This window comes from Ruditapes philippinarum, unplaced genomic scaffold (genome assembly GCF_026571515.1).
Source record: "Ruditapes philippinarum isolate M1 unplaced genomic scaffold, ASM2657151v2 ctg3285_1_1_1_1, whole genome shotgun sequence".
NCBI lineage: Eukaryota > Metazoa > Mollusca > Bivalvia > Venerida > Veneridae > Ruditapes > Ruditapes philippinarum.
Window position 1 is genome coordinate 109971 of NW_026860591.1, and position 14728 is coordinate 124698.

Here is a 14728-nt window from a genome sequence, read left to right on the forward strand (position 1 = left end):
TTTTATTTTCATTTACCCGATTGTTTAATCGTTCGTGTAATACTTTTTCAAAGAGTTTATAAATGCAAGGCAGGAGTGTTATCGGTCTGTAATTTGTAGGTTGTGTTCTTGGCTTTCCATTGTTTTTAAATACAGGTATAATCATACCCATTTTACATTTTTTTGGTAGTTTTCCTTTCTGTATAATAAGATTGAATAACTCTGTTATTGTGGTTAGTAACTTATGGCCACCATATTTTATATGCTCATTGCAGATCATATCGAATGAGGGAGCTTTTTTGTTTTTTAATGATCTAATATGCCCTAAGACAATTACTGGAGTGAGATTTGGTGACAATTCGGGGCAGTTCAATATTGGCTCTGCTCGTGCTTTTATATTGGATATTTCATGTTCTACAGAGATTTTAAATTCTTCATCAAATAAAATTAACAAACGCTAAAAGACCGCCTGCTTACTAGAAAATAGTGACCGCGATACTGTAGAATCGTTAGAAATTATCATAATACCATTAGAAATTATTATATTACCAAGATAAAAAAATTTGAGTCGAGCATTTTTTAAAATCATAATCCAAGTATGCTTAGTCCAAATTTTAGGCAAAAAGTGTGAAAGTACAAAAAGATACAGGACAAAAGACATACAAGAAAGTGTACCGAGTATTGATTTTAAGTGTACGGAGTATTGCAAAATAGCCCAACTTTAGTGTACAGTGTATTGCAAAACAGAATGAGCAAATTAGAATAGAAAATCGATATTTTTGTCTTTTTTACGTCTGTTTATGGATGCCATTTTATTTTGCTGGTAATGTACTGTTTATGATATTTATTCAAATATTTCAGATTCAACAATGCATATATTTAGTGTTAATACTGTAATTTTTCTACGGGCAAATACAGAGATTTAATTTCCCATTTGATTGGAAATCACACAGTATTAATGAAATAAAGTTTAAGCTGTTAATTAATAAGGATGGCGTTAAAGTGTGTGCTTACAGTCGACAGCAGGGTCGGGAGCAGGGAAGAACCATCAAAATTGACGATAAAAATCTTTAAATACATGTCTCAAGAAACTGTGATCAGGGATATATCTCTAAAAAGAAGAAAAACACATATTTATATCACAATAATTATACGTTTTTACAGGGCAAGTGTGTCTTAAGAAACATATCGACACACAAATATTGACCCGAAGGCTAATGCCGTATCTTTTTAGGGACCATAACCTTTTTATTGCATTTGCTGCCCTTTAATATCATAATCTTATCAAAATGCATGGTTTGAGATGTACCCGCTCAACAGTTATAACTCATTGCTAATGACTTAACAAATTTCACGTGCAGACAGTCTGCCGTTGCTAGAATGCATGTGCAAAATGACCTTAAGCTACTTTTATATGGATTTTTGGCATAATAGGAAATGGGTTGATATCAGACATTAGCACACTTGCGCAATACCGTCTAATATGCAGAATAATGCAGTTGCAATGCAATTTTGTTACTATTTTTTTGTAAAATATGTAATTATTATTAATAAATTCTGAAAAGGTTGATCCTACGATAGCAACGAGAACTTTGTAAACACAGAAAACTGCTGACTTTGTTTCTTTGTTTTTTTTTTCATTAGCAGGAATGAAAATCTCACTGCCTATGGATTATTCGCAGATGTTTCAAGTAAAGTTCCTCCGCACTCTGCATATTCTGCACATAAAGTGTCAATACGTATACACAATAAAAATATTTAAGAATACTCTGTGTTTACTTCTCGCATTTACTCGATATTAATAACCAATACTCGTTACACTAAAAAGTAATACTCGTGACACCGGCGAGAAACTCCAACGCAATACTCGGTACACTAACATGTGCATGCGCTGTCATCTGAGATTCTATTATTGAAGATTAACAACATAAACATTATCATCGTTATCACATTTCACTCGATTTAACTTATTATATTCACAAAAACATTAAATTTGACTGTTCCGAGCTAATTTATCACTTGAGACGAATTTTACCTTCTAATTTAATAATAAATTATTAAATAATAAATAATCTTGATGAGGGATAAAGAGAAATGTATTCGCAGCTGTATGCGGCTATTCCTATTTTCCGGTTAAATAAAACATATTTTGGCCAGTTTACTTAAGGCGTTGGAAATCCTGTCAGGTATCCGCCATTTATTGCACAATTCTGCGTTACTTATTGCACGAATTGTGTGTTATTTTCACATTCCGGCGTTACTGGATACACACGGTGTAATGTTTAATGAAATAAGTTATATTACAGTTTACACCAACTTCTTGTCCAATCAAAGAGGCCAATTTCAAGACATTGGTACATGATTGACAGTAATAGACTTCTTTTGTAGCAATGCTACGCTCGCTAAGTAGCGCAGCACAAAGAAGTGCACAGACGAATGAAAATGTCTGACTCCAAGTTAATCGGGAAACCCATGACATTTTGCCTGAAAATTATTCTTAGACATTATTTCGTTAGTCAGTAAAAAAGCTGCATTTACTAAAAGAAACATTAAATAATGTGTAAACGTATTTTTGTATCGATGAACCCGCAGCTTTCTAAACGAAATCAGGGTAGTCGATTCCAGATGGCGTCAATGATAAGCTGATATTAGCATGTCGGGTGGAAAAAGCGAAATAAAATTTAAAATATGTGATGCAATGCTGTTTAATTGAATAATACTAGGTGTAAAAAAACCAATGTCATTTATATGCAATACTTTGACTTCTCGTGAATTAAAGTTGTTATATTCAAATATTTATCTAGTTGATGAAAGGTGCCATTTTTCTTTGTTTGTGAAAAAAACATTCTAATATAACTCGCAGACAATCAACGGCACATAAAGTATATCAAGTAGCTAGTTGTTATGGCTGCCTAAGAACTCCAGATTTCAACAAAAAAACGTAATATTTATGAAACAATTAGTCCATCTGATTGACCTCAAGGTGACCATGTCAATCCACCATACACAACCCGCAGATCTAGAAAAGAATATACATCTCTTGAGGTACCATCCCATGTTAACTCTGAACTTCAAGACAAAGATATTAATCTTGCAGAACTAGTAAAATCTGGTATTTGTAGCACAGATGTTATTGGAGCAATTTCAGATGCATTGGTACCAACACTTACTGTTGTTTTTGAGTCGATGCTTCGATCCATAAATGAAAAAGTTGATGCCCAAATCAAACATATTTCAGAGGAGAAAACTCAGTTAAATGTGACCTCATAACAATTAATTTTAGTCCATACACGAAATGCTAGAGTGTAGATGTTTTTTTTTTTTGTTTTGTTTTTTAAGGAAGATACTCATTATTAAAAATGTATTGTAATCTAAAATCTAAGCAAACTTGTTGCATTTTATAATAAAATGTAAATTTGATCAATCTTTTTAAAATACTTGGTAATTATATTTTAACAAAGTTAATTGTTCTAATGTCGCGGATAAGTTGGAAAATGGCGCTAATCCAGTGTATTGTCACATTTTTTTTACGCATTTTGGTTGATGCAATGCATTTTCCTACTGTATTCAATCTCTATTGCTTTTTTGTGCAACAACAAAATTAATGTTTTTTCTCATCCATTATTCCATGTACAATGATAATTAATGTATAAATTCTGTAGTTATACTTTGCAAATATGTCAAGTATGTTGTATTTTTATTCATTTACTTTTTTTTGTTTCATAGATTATTAAATAAATGTAGGTCGCGTACCTTTAGAAATATTTAGGGCACGTTTTTTGCCGTTTTCCCCCGTTTTTATGTATCTCTTCTATTTTCCTTTTAAAAAGTAAGTTTTTTGTTTTTTCATAGAAAAAACATGCTTTAATCTCGTTAAACGAGGGCGCTTTTCTTAAACCTTTAATGTTACAAAATATCGCTATGATAAATTTTTAAACCAACACTTTTTACTTGTTACTTTTTTAAAAAACTATTCTTATTTTGCGATTCAAATTTTTTACAAAGGTTTCCAATTTTCCGATCCATGTATGGTTAAAATGGGCCCTTTTTTTTTTATAAATAAATTTTGTCGCCACTAGTCCCCAAATTTTTTGTTGTATGTTGTGTTTCCAAAAAAGGTAATAGTTAAAATGAAAACGGGTGGCGATGGGTTTTTTTATAACGGTTGCAGGGGTATAAAGAAAAAGTGTTTTTTTTATAAGGGATTTCCCCAAAAACCGCATTTTTAAAGGGAACTTTCAGCAAAATAGCTTTATTATACGTTTATATGATTTTATTTAATTTTACCCATGAAATATGGTGCTATATCAGTCAAATATATTTCATATTTTTTGAAAATAAATATTAAATATAAATATGAAAGTGGGCGGAGTCAAAACTCATAATTATTTTAAGGGACTTCTTTCTCCATTTTGTTTGAAAAATCTGATAAATACAAACAACTTTTTGTTGAATTTCATTTTGAAAACCATCTAGAATGATAGAAAATGGTCTAACTAAGAAAATTAATCCGAACACCAATATCTTTTATTCAGTCATTAACGCTGTAGACGTTTTTAAAATTGTTTACGTGACGTCACAATGTAGCGCTAAATATCGCGTGCAAAATAAGACAATAATTATATCACTGCGCGCTGTACCATTGCAGTTGCGTAGCAAGCAAGGGTGTTCGTAACCATATTTCTTTGATAATGAAATTAAATAAAAAGGTTATTTTTTCGTTCTCGTAAAATATGGTATATATTTTCACGAGACATGATAAAATGCCACATATTTTCACTCGCCGTCCCGGCTCGTGAAAATATGTGGCATTTTATCATGTTTCGTGAAAACATTTTCATATTTCTCTCAAACGAAAGATTGTCCTCTTAGTATATACCTGTTTGTACAGTCAGTATGTGATGAGAAATCGTTCATTTTTGGAAACTTTCAGGGTTGTGATTCTAATTTTGACTTAAACTGGCTAAGTTTTATGATTGGCACTATCATGTTACAATTACTGATAATTAGCGGAGACGTTGAAAGTAATTCCGATGTCGCGTAATTATCACACGCGTGGCTGCGTAATAATCACACGGTTAGGGGTAGTGCCGTTAGAATCACACATACGGTCTTAAATTTACCCTAAAATAGTTAAATCATACACCATTTTATTTCAAAATGAATTCCACATCTAAATGTATAATTTTTGTGGGAATTGATTAATTTTCTAACACACGGGAGTGTTAAAAAGCATGTATTGCAGCGATTTTTAAATAATTATGACAACCTTCGTTATGAATAATTATAATTATGTTCTGATAAATATTTTTTTAAAGTTTTAGTTCTACTTTTTGAATGTCTTATATTTATCGTGTTTTCACTTAATGTTCAAAACAGTTGTGATTTTAAATATTTATTATAGCTATGTGTGTTTGTTATATTTTGCCAGGGGTGTAAATAGACAATCATTGAGTGGTCATTTTTCTTAAAATTTGAATAACATTTTTTAACCCAAAACGAAAACGTTTGAAGTAATTTTTTAAAATTAAAAAATGGGTTTTTAAACAAAATTTCAATTTAAAATTTGGCTACTTTTATTGCCGAAAAAGTATATTGTGGGGATTAGAAATTTGGGAAAAGTACTTGCCCCCGTGTTCCCATTATTTTTCGCGCCGAATAAAAGGGTTGCTACGAAATTATATTTATTTTTAAACAATATTTTTTAATTATTTAAAGATAATTTCTATTTTCCGAAAACAATTTTGTGTTTTTTCATATGTCTTAGCTGAAAGGGTTTTTGCAAAATTTTTTAAAAGTTTTGAGTTAAACAAAATTGGGTTTTTTGAATAAAAATTAAATCGGGGGGCCCCAGGGAAACCCTGAAAGGCCCTGAAATGCAGAGGGTTTTATTTAAACCCAAAAATACTGGAATTTAAAAATATTGTTTACTAAAATGAATTGTGTCAAATAATTTTCCTTCTTTTTTACATATATGTTTGTTATCCAACACACAGGAGCATCTTGAAAAAAGTGATTGCAGGGAATTGGGAAAAAAGCGTCTATTCATAAATTTTGTTTTATTTCTTTTTTACATAAATTATACTTGTTCATGTCGAAAAACATTATTTAATGATAAAGAAATATTTTTTACCTAGATTGAAATTATCAGTGTCATATCCGGTTGGTTACATGCTGCATGTAACCAACCGGATAGGGGTCATTCCAGGGGGCGATTTCCGCGATTTCTCGCAAAAAAAATCACCAAAATCTCAGAGAAATTTGTAAAATGAGAGAAAATCTCGCACGGCAATTTGAGCCGTTAAATGTCTAATCACAATCTAAAGAATGCTAAAATTACACAAAAATATGACGAAAAATTCACGATTCCCACCAATTTAATTTCAAATGGTTTAGTAATGAAATCGGTGTAAAAAAAAACTCCAAAAAGTAGTCCAACACTTTGAAGTATTAAGCCTAACATAATTGCCGATCGGAGAAATACGGTATGATGGCTGACCTTTATCTATCTGTAAGTCGAAAATTTACACAAAACACTTTTAATTGATTTTAATAAAAATTGTAAGACACAGACTAAAATAAAAATGGACATGTCAAAAAACAAATACCGGTAAAATTTGTCTTCTAAATGTCACATCAACCACGGTAAATTTTGCCGTAAAGAACAAATTTAAAATTTTGTTTTACGATTCCTGATTAAATAGCCGATAAAAAATATTCTTTATTGAACAAAACTATTTAATTTTATATAATTGCAATCAGCAACAGCTAGAATTGTGAATGTTTCAGCGGAAAACAGACAAATATTCATTTGTCACATATTTTCGCGATGTCGTGATATAAAAAAATACTAAAAGGAAGCTGAGTGTTATTTAAAGGTGTTTTATAACACTAAAAATGATGTTTATGAATAAAATTACTTTATTGTTTATATTTGTGGATATGGAGATATTTGTCATTATGTGTTCAGGTCACATATTCAATGAATATTTTTTAATGATGCATAATACGTATTGATGCATGGAGGGGTCAATTCTCTTAAAATCGCTAGGCGTGAAAGTTAACATTATGCACTAAAACACGAAACATACTGTTTGAAGTGTTATCAATTTATTGACAAATAGCGGTATCGATAATTCTTGTAAACAAGTTCATAATTTCGCCTAAATCTTTTACCACCTGATAAATCTCCTATTAGCATAATAGCGTAGCGCTCTGTGGGTGTAGATATTTTTACATTTCTTTTTGTTTTTAGTTTTTTTTTCAACAATCCGTGAATTCCTTTTGAGAACATTGTTTACACACATTCGCATCCAACAGATTAAGTTTAAGACAAAACACAGTAGTGATTAGGATGATAAATGGGCAACGGTAATTAAATATATGTACAAATGAGCCAAAATTGTTTAATTTTGAATATAATTGATTATTGACAAAGTTACGTCCCCTTTAAAAAAACTACCTCATTAAATAACTGCTCACGAGTGTATTTTTATTTAGACGACATAGTTATCTATGTCTGTGGTATACATTATATAAAGTTATATTTATATATTTAGTGCTTGGAACATAAAAATACATACGTAAAAAAGGAAGGGAGTTCAATGAGAAGGTTATTTATACATATTTAAGGTCACGGGGTTCTACTGACTATTCAAGCAACGTTGACACAAATTTTACGATTTGAATTTTCAACTGTGTTCAATAGTTTTAACAATTTATAAAGTGGTTCTGTTCTGTGACCAGCGTGTGATTATTGTGCGACGGCGTAATAAGGGCACGGTTATGGGTAGTGCCGTGATAATCACACACACGACTTTATAATTAATCAGTTTTATCCGAATGATAAATGATGATTATTTTCTTCCAAAACTAGTTCTGCGTTTAACGGTCATTTTTTTTAGAATCCTACTACTTGTTTTACCACGCTTCGTTATAATCACACGGTTTGGAGAAATGCCGTGATAATCACACGTACGGTCTTATATACTCTCAAAATAACACGAAATATATACCATTTTATTTCAAAATAAATTCCGCATCTAATGGTATAACTTTTGTGCGAATGCTATGTTTGCCCAAAATGCGGGAATGTATTAAAAAAGCTCATTTTACTGGAATTTTGATGAATATGAGTCGTCATTTTCATATTAATACATATAATTGTGTGTGTTTTTTTTTTTTTTTTTTTTTTTTTTTTGGTATATAGTTTATAAATAAAACTAGAACTGTGTCCAAAGGACACGGATGCCCCCACTGTGCAGATGTGCACGTAAACAAGAGCATGCATATCTGTATGTAAGATTTTTATTCTGTTAAGTTTGGTCGCAGCAAAAATTCCTTCCTTTACTTCAATCTACACATTAAGGTTGTTTATCCCTGGAAGTTTAAGCAAACTCTGCCATCCGGTTTAAGAGGAGTTGCGTTCACAAGATTTCGGGACGTACGGACGGACAGACGTACGGACTGACAAGTGCAACGCTATATGCTACCCACTTTGTGGGGGCATAAAACCCACCAGACGTTAAAAGATATTTGATTTTGTGCAGTTTGATAAAGTGATCAAGATTACATTCTTAATCAAAGCACTGCAAGCACTGAGGTAAACATTTACTTGACATTACGGCATCAAGTCTTGCATAAGGATTTTTCAGAAAATCATCATTAATTACTGTTCTGGAACAATAGATATTTTATTAAATAACAAGAATTTGTAACATAAGTACCAACGTCCCCCACCTCGGAGAAGTTATATGAAGCATAAAATTGTGCTATTTCAAAAGATTGAGGTATGGATCTTAGGACTTTAAGTCCAAAATTATGATCAATGCTAGATCTGCAAATGCAACAATAAATATATTAAAGAAATAAAATGAATGTTAAGCTTTGACCTCTAAGTGTGACCTTGACCTTGGATGTAGGACTTCAGGTGTTGTGCATGACATATCGTGTTATTATTGTAACCATTTGTACCAAGGATTTTCAAAATCCCTTGAACTATGAAGAAGTTATAGATGGGACAAAAAATGTACCCTCTAACAGACTTTGTAAATCTTTGACCTCCAAGTGTGACCTTGGAGGTAGGGACCCATATTTTGGGCCCGACATATCGTCTTATTATTGTGATTATTTGTGCAAAGTATTTTTAAAATCCCTTGATCTATGAAAAAGTTATGGATTGGACACAAAATATACCCTATAATAGACTATGTAAATATTTGACTTACATGTGACCTTGACCTTGGAGGTAGGGACACTGATGTTATGCATGACATGTTATCTTATCATTGTGACTATTTGTGCCAAGTATTTTTAAAATCCCTTGATCTATGAAGAAGTTATGGACGGGACACAAAATACACCATATAACAGACTGTTAACTTTTGACCTCTAAATGTGACCTTGACCTTGGAGGTAATGGTGCAGGTGTTGTACTTGACATATCGTCTTAATATTGTGACTATTTGTGCCAAGTTATTTCAAAATCCCTTGAACTATGAAGAAGTTCTAGATCGGACACAATATCTACCCTTTAACAGACTATGTGAACTTTTGACCTCGAAATGTGACTTTGACCTTGGAGGTAGGATGCCGGTGTTGCGCATGACACATTGTCTTATTATAGTGACTATTTGTGCCAAGTATTTTCAAAATCCTTTGATATTTGAAAAAGTTATGGACCGGACACAAAATATACCCTTTAACAGACTATGTTTATCTTTGACCTCCAAGTGTGACCTTGGCCTTGAATTGTTGCACATGACACATCGTCTCATTATTGTGAACAATTATGGCAAGTATTTACAAAATCCTTCCAAAGATAAGAAAGTGATAGCGCGGACACGACATATACACTCAAAAAGACAATATTGACCTTGAATGAGCAAGTGCGATCTTGACCCTGGCGGTAGGGGTCTGGTTGTTGTGCCTGACACATCGTCTTATTATAACAAACATTTGTGCCCAGTTATTTTAAATTCCTTTGAAAAATGACAAAGTTATGGACCGGACACGAAATATACCCTGTAACAAACTATGTTAATCTTAAACCTCCAAGTATGACCTTGACCTTGGGTAGGTAACCGGTTGTTACGCATGACACACCTTCTCATTATTGTGAGCAATTGTGGCAAGTATTTACAAAATCCCTTCAAAGATAAAACGGTTATGGACTAGACACGACATATACCCTCAAATAGACAATGTTGACCTTGAATAAGCAAGTGCGACATTGAACCTAGAGGAAGGGTCTGGTTTTGTGCATGACAATCATCTTATGATAACAAACATTTGTGCCAAGTTATTTCAGATTCTTTAATAAATGACAAAGTTATGGACCGGACACGAAAGTGTGACAGACGGACGGACAGACGCATAGAGCCTATTTCATATCCCCCTTTTTTCTACACAAAAATTATGTATCAATGTAATCATTTTCGCGGAATTACAATCCACCAGGGTTTTACCAGTGCTCTGCCTGGATCGACCGGGTCTCTGCCTGTGTCAACCGGGGCTCTTTCCGGCATAATCCGCGGAAAGAACCAGGGAAGCACCAGCATGAACCGTAGCTTCACCTGGGCTCTGCGTAGACGCGTCCGGAGCACATCCTGGGTGGTTAGTTGGGAATTACCGTAGTGCTACCGCGGTTTAGTGTGACAGCAACAATAATTTCAACCCGGATTTTCCGTATCATCCCAATAATTTATTGCGGTGGTCCTGGGCTCTGCTGGGAGTAAGGGAGACCGCAGCTTAAAACTCACTGGTTAGGAGTTAATAAAGGGTTTCTCCCCCTCATACAAAAAAGGTCAAATTAAGAAGTTGCACTTTTACAATGTCTTATCAAAAATAAAGTTACATAGACAATAATTAAATATTTAACAATATTGACTTAAAACATTATAAATCATTAATATATGCAGGAAATATTTATTAATCACAACTAGGGTGAGAAAAGAATGCAGCCTGACTAAGACTCAAATCCAGAGACAATACATGTACATGTACCATAACTCAGCACTACCAAAAAACCCAGAACCCTTGGAATACCATACTGCAGGTCTACAGCTTAAACATTTTCTCTCATCTTTACATTGACATAACCCCCATTATATTGAAATTTTTCATTGGAACACTTATTATATAAAAGTGACTAAGTAAATTGACCACCATAAGCTTCATATTGGAGGAGAAAAAGTGCAACCTGACTGGAGCTCAAACCTGTCATGCATTGAATACCATTCCACAGCTCTACCAACTGAGATACAAGGTTTCTTAATTACATATCTTCTCCCCTTATTATTGAACAGCTTAATATACTGTGACATCTCTATCATATTGAATTTTTTCCACAATTCATTTCTTGAATAACAGAGTATACTTCTTATAAGCTATATATCACATTTTGCACCAAATATCACAGGGTAAGAAAAATGTGCCGTATGACCGGGATCCTCAAATGACAGAATATCATGGCAATTCTTTTGGGTTTCAGGTTTTTCTTCTTTGTTAAGGGATGTAACTCATGTTTACTAATTTGTTTGTTCTTATCTGTCTATCTTAGTCATTGTGTATATTTATTAACAAAAATTTATCTTTTATATTTATAAATTGAATAGAATAAGATGGAAAATTTACCAGTTTAAGAAGTTCATCAAATAGATGGAGGTCCAGGAATGATGAAAATGCATAGAAATATTATTTTTAGACTGGCTTTATGAACCTTATAACTTGGTTTTACTATTTGTTTAAGCTAGTAATTTTATATTTATTCATTTAAACCTAGGTTATCAGTTAAGATTTCATCATTAAGATCTTCAGGACTCAATATATATTTTTGTGGTAATTTCAGGGGAAAATTAAACTCTATTTATGCCAAATCAAAGCCATGATGCTTGCCTTAACTAAATGATTCAAAAATATAAACTGAACCATTCATGGGACTTTAAATCAGAAAAAAACCTCAAAGATGAATGAGTAAATGTATTTATTTAAATTTATTATTTTACATTTTAACATAACTTGGTAAATTTCCAAACATCAACAAAAATATGTTAAGAGAGATTTGTTTAAAATGATATTTTAATTCCGGTGTAATCATCAATTTTAATGTTTTGTTAGTTAAATATATTTCATAACAGTCACAACTTCATGGAAAAATATTTTGGTGTATTATAATAGAGTAAAACACATTATTTGACACTTATATCATTATTCTAAAAGAAAAATATCTAGATATCTAAGTGTAAGAGTGAGATATAGCATGAATCCAGGGAACTTTGATATACAGTAATTGCCTACTTTGCCTAGTTTCAGATGCAACAGGCTTGTCCTAGCAATTTGGTCCCATCTGTAAGATTGTTGATATATTTTATCATGATGAAGATGGGATCTTAGCTATCTCATGATCTTAAGTAGATCACAAGATCAAGATGTTTTAACTCAACAACAGATCACCTCCCTGATGGATAAGATTTCCATTTACTTAATTTGCATTTATTCATAATAATAACAAAACTTTTCTTGAAGGTTTTAAATACATAGTATTTGTATTTAATTAGTACGATTATGTCATGGTTCATAACTGTTCACTGTTAAGGGGAGAATGTGTAAGTGGCCATATAGCTCAGTCGGTCAAGTAATGGTATGGTACTTTGAGGGTCCCGGGTTCAAATCCGGGTCAGGCTGTAAATTTTGTCTCACCCGGTTACAATTAGCGCCCAACTTGTCGCCTTGACTGCATATAGCTAAGAGTTAATTCACATAGCTTTGTATGACCGACAAACTTCAATATAGCGGAGAAGTAATTATAATGGTTCAGAACTGTTCACTATTTAGAGGAGTTGATGTGTAAGCAGCTTAATAACTCAGACGGTAGAGCTGTAGTAAGGTATTCTGAGTGTCAAGGGTTTGAGCCCTGTTCAGGCTGCACATTTTTCTCACCGTGTTACAAAATGACCAATTGGTAGGACTTAAGAATCTTGTGATAATACTAAATATAATATATTTAATCAAACTGGACTAAAATTATTAAGTTTTTATTTGCATTAAACATTTTTAATCTTGTTGCATGTAATTATACAAATGGTTGAGTGACAATGAAAAAACCATATGTTCATGTATATATAGAAAACAACTGTTGAATTATAGAAATAAAAAGGTAAAGTTATTAACAGAATGATGTGGTTCCTGCAGGATTTTCACCAGAGGTCCGGTTTGTAAAATTTCAACAAGGGGTAAAATGCATATTTCAGGGGGGGCGTCTATGGCTGAGTGGTTAAGGCCGTTGACTTCAAATCACAGCTGTGGGTTCGAATCCCGACAGGGACTTAGGATTCATTCATGTGAGGAAGCTATCCAGCCACGGCTTCTCTTCATACTTTCTTATGTTTGGACTCGCCATTGATGCTTTTCTAGGGTTACCTCCGTTCCGCATATGCAAAGGCTCGAGAAACCGCCGTAAAAACATCTGCAACAAACAAGGCTTATTATGATAAAAAAGCTAGAAGTTCCGTTCTTCATCCTTGAGACCGAGCGCTAGTTCGTAACGTTTCAATACGTGGAAAACAAAAACTAGCAGACAAATGGGAACACAGTCCTTATATTGTTGTTAGTCAACCTCTTGAGGACATACCTGTTTACGAGGTTAAAAAGGAAGGTTCTCGTTTCAAGAAAACAAGAACTCTACATAGAAACCTCCTTTTGCCATTTATGTCAAATTGGATGTCGACAGGCGACTGGAAACTTTAGATTCACATAAGATATTGATGACTCTTAATCAGTACGTTACTACATAAATATAATTATGAGTTGTTATTTTGTATTTTGTATTCTCTACTCTTATAGCACCTATTTGATGCGATTCTCGTGAATAATGTTAAAACTGATATTTATCAGTGTAATGGTATTACTTACCTTTATCTAATGTGCTTCTGTTTGCACCCTTAGGGATGGACTGGACTTATTACAAAAGTGATACCATTAAATGGTGTATACTTACCTTTTCTGAAGGTTATTTATGCTATTAAACATCTTAATGATGATTATAGATCGTGTTGTGGAGGGACAGTGAAGTGAACACACTTCCATCTGAACACCTCTGTCTGGTTTTGGGCATTATAGGTTTGCCATACCTTTTTTATTTTTCAATGAAATTTGGTGTTTTTTCATATCTATCAAACTGATGTAATTGTTACTCAATATTGTAGTAATATGTTGCCTTACTAACATGGTTTCATTTCCTAGGAGGTTATAATAAGGTAATATTACCCCATTTTTTTAAAGATTTAATGCATTTACTTGAACTGCTAGGCATCAAAGAAAATTTACCTTAACTTTCTTCATTGTCAATATAATTCAATGGGGTATCCTTCTTTTAGTCAATTACATGTAGTAGTTACTTGATTGTATAACATTATGTGGCTTTACTAACTTTGTTTCGGTGACTAAAAGGTTATAACTACATGAGCTAGGTAAACCTACCCCAATGTTTAATAATTTAGTGTCGTAAAGTTATTAATAATGCATCATAGAAAATTAGCCATAATTTCTTAAATTTTCAATGAAATTTGTTGGGATTTTCTTATATAAGTCGATTTCATGTAGATATTACTTTATATTATAATACTATGTTGCTTAACTAACTTTGATTCATTTACCATGAGGTTATAATCAGCTAAAATAACCCCCATTTTTAATGAATTAGTGTGTTAGCTTGGATAGTTATACATCATTCGAAATGAGCCATATTTTT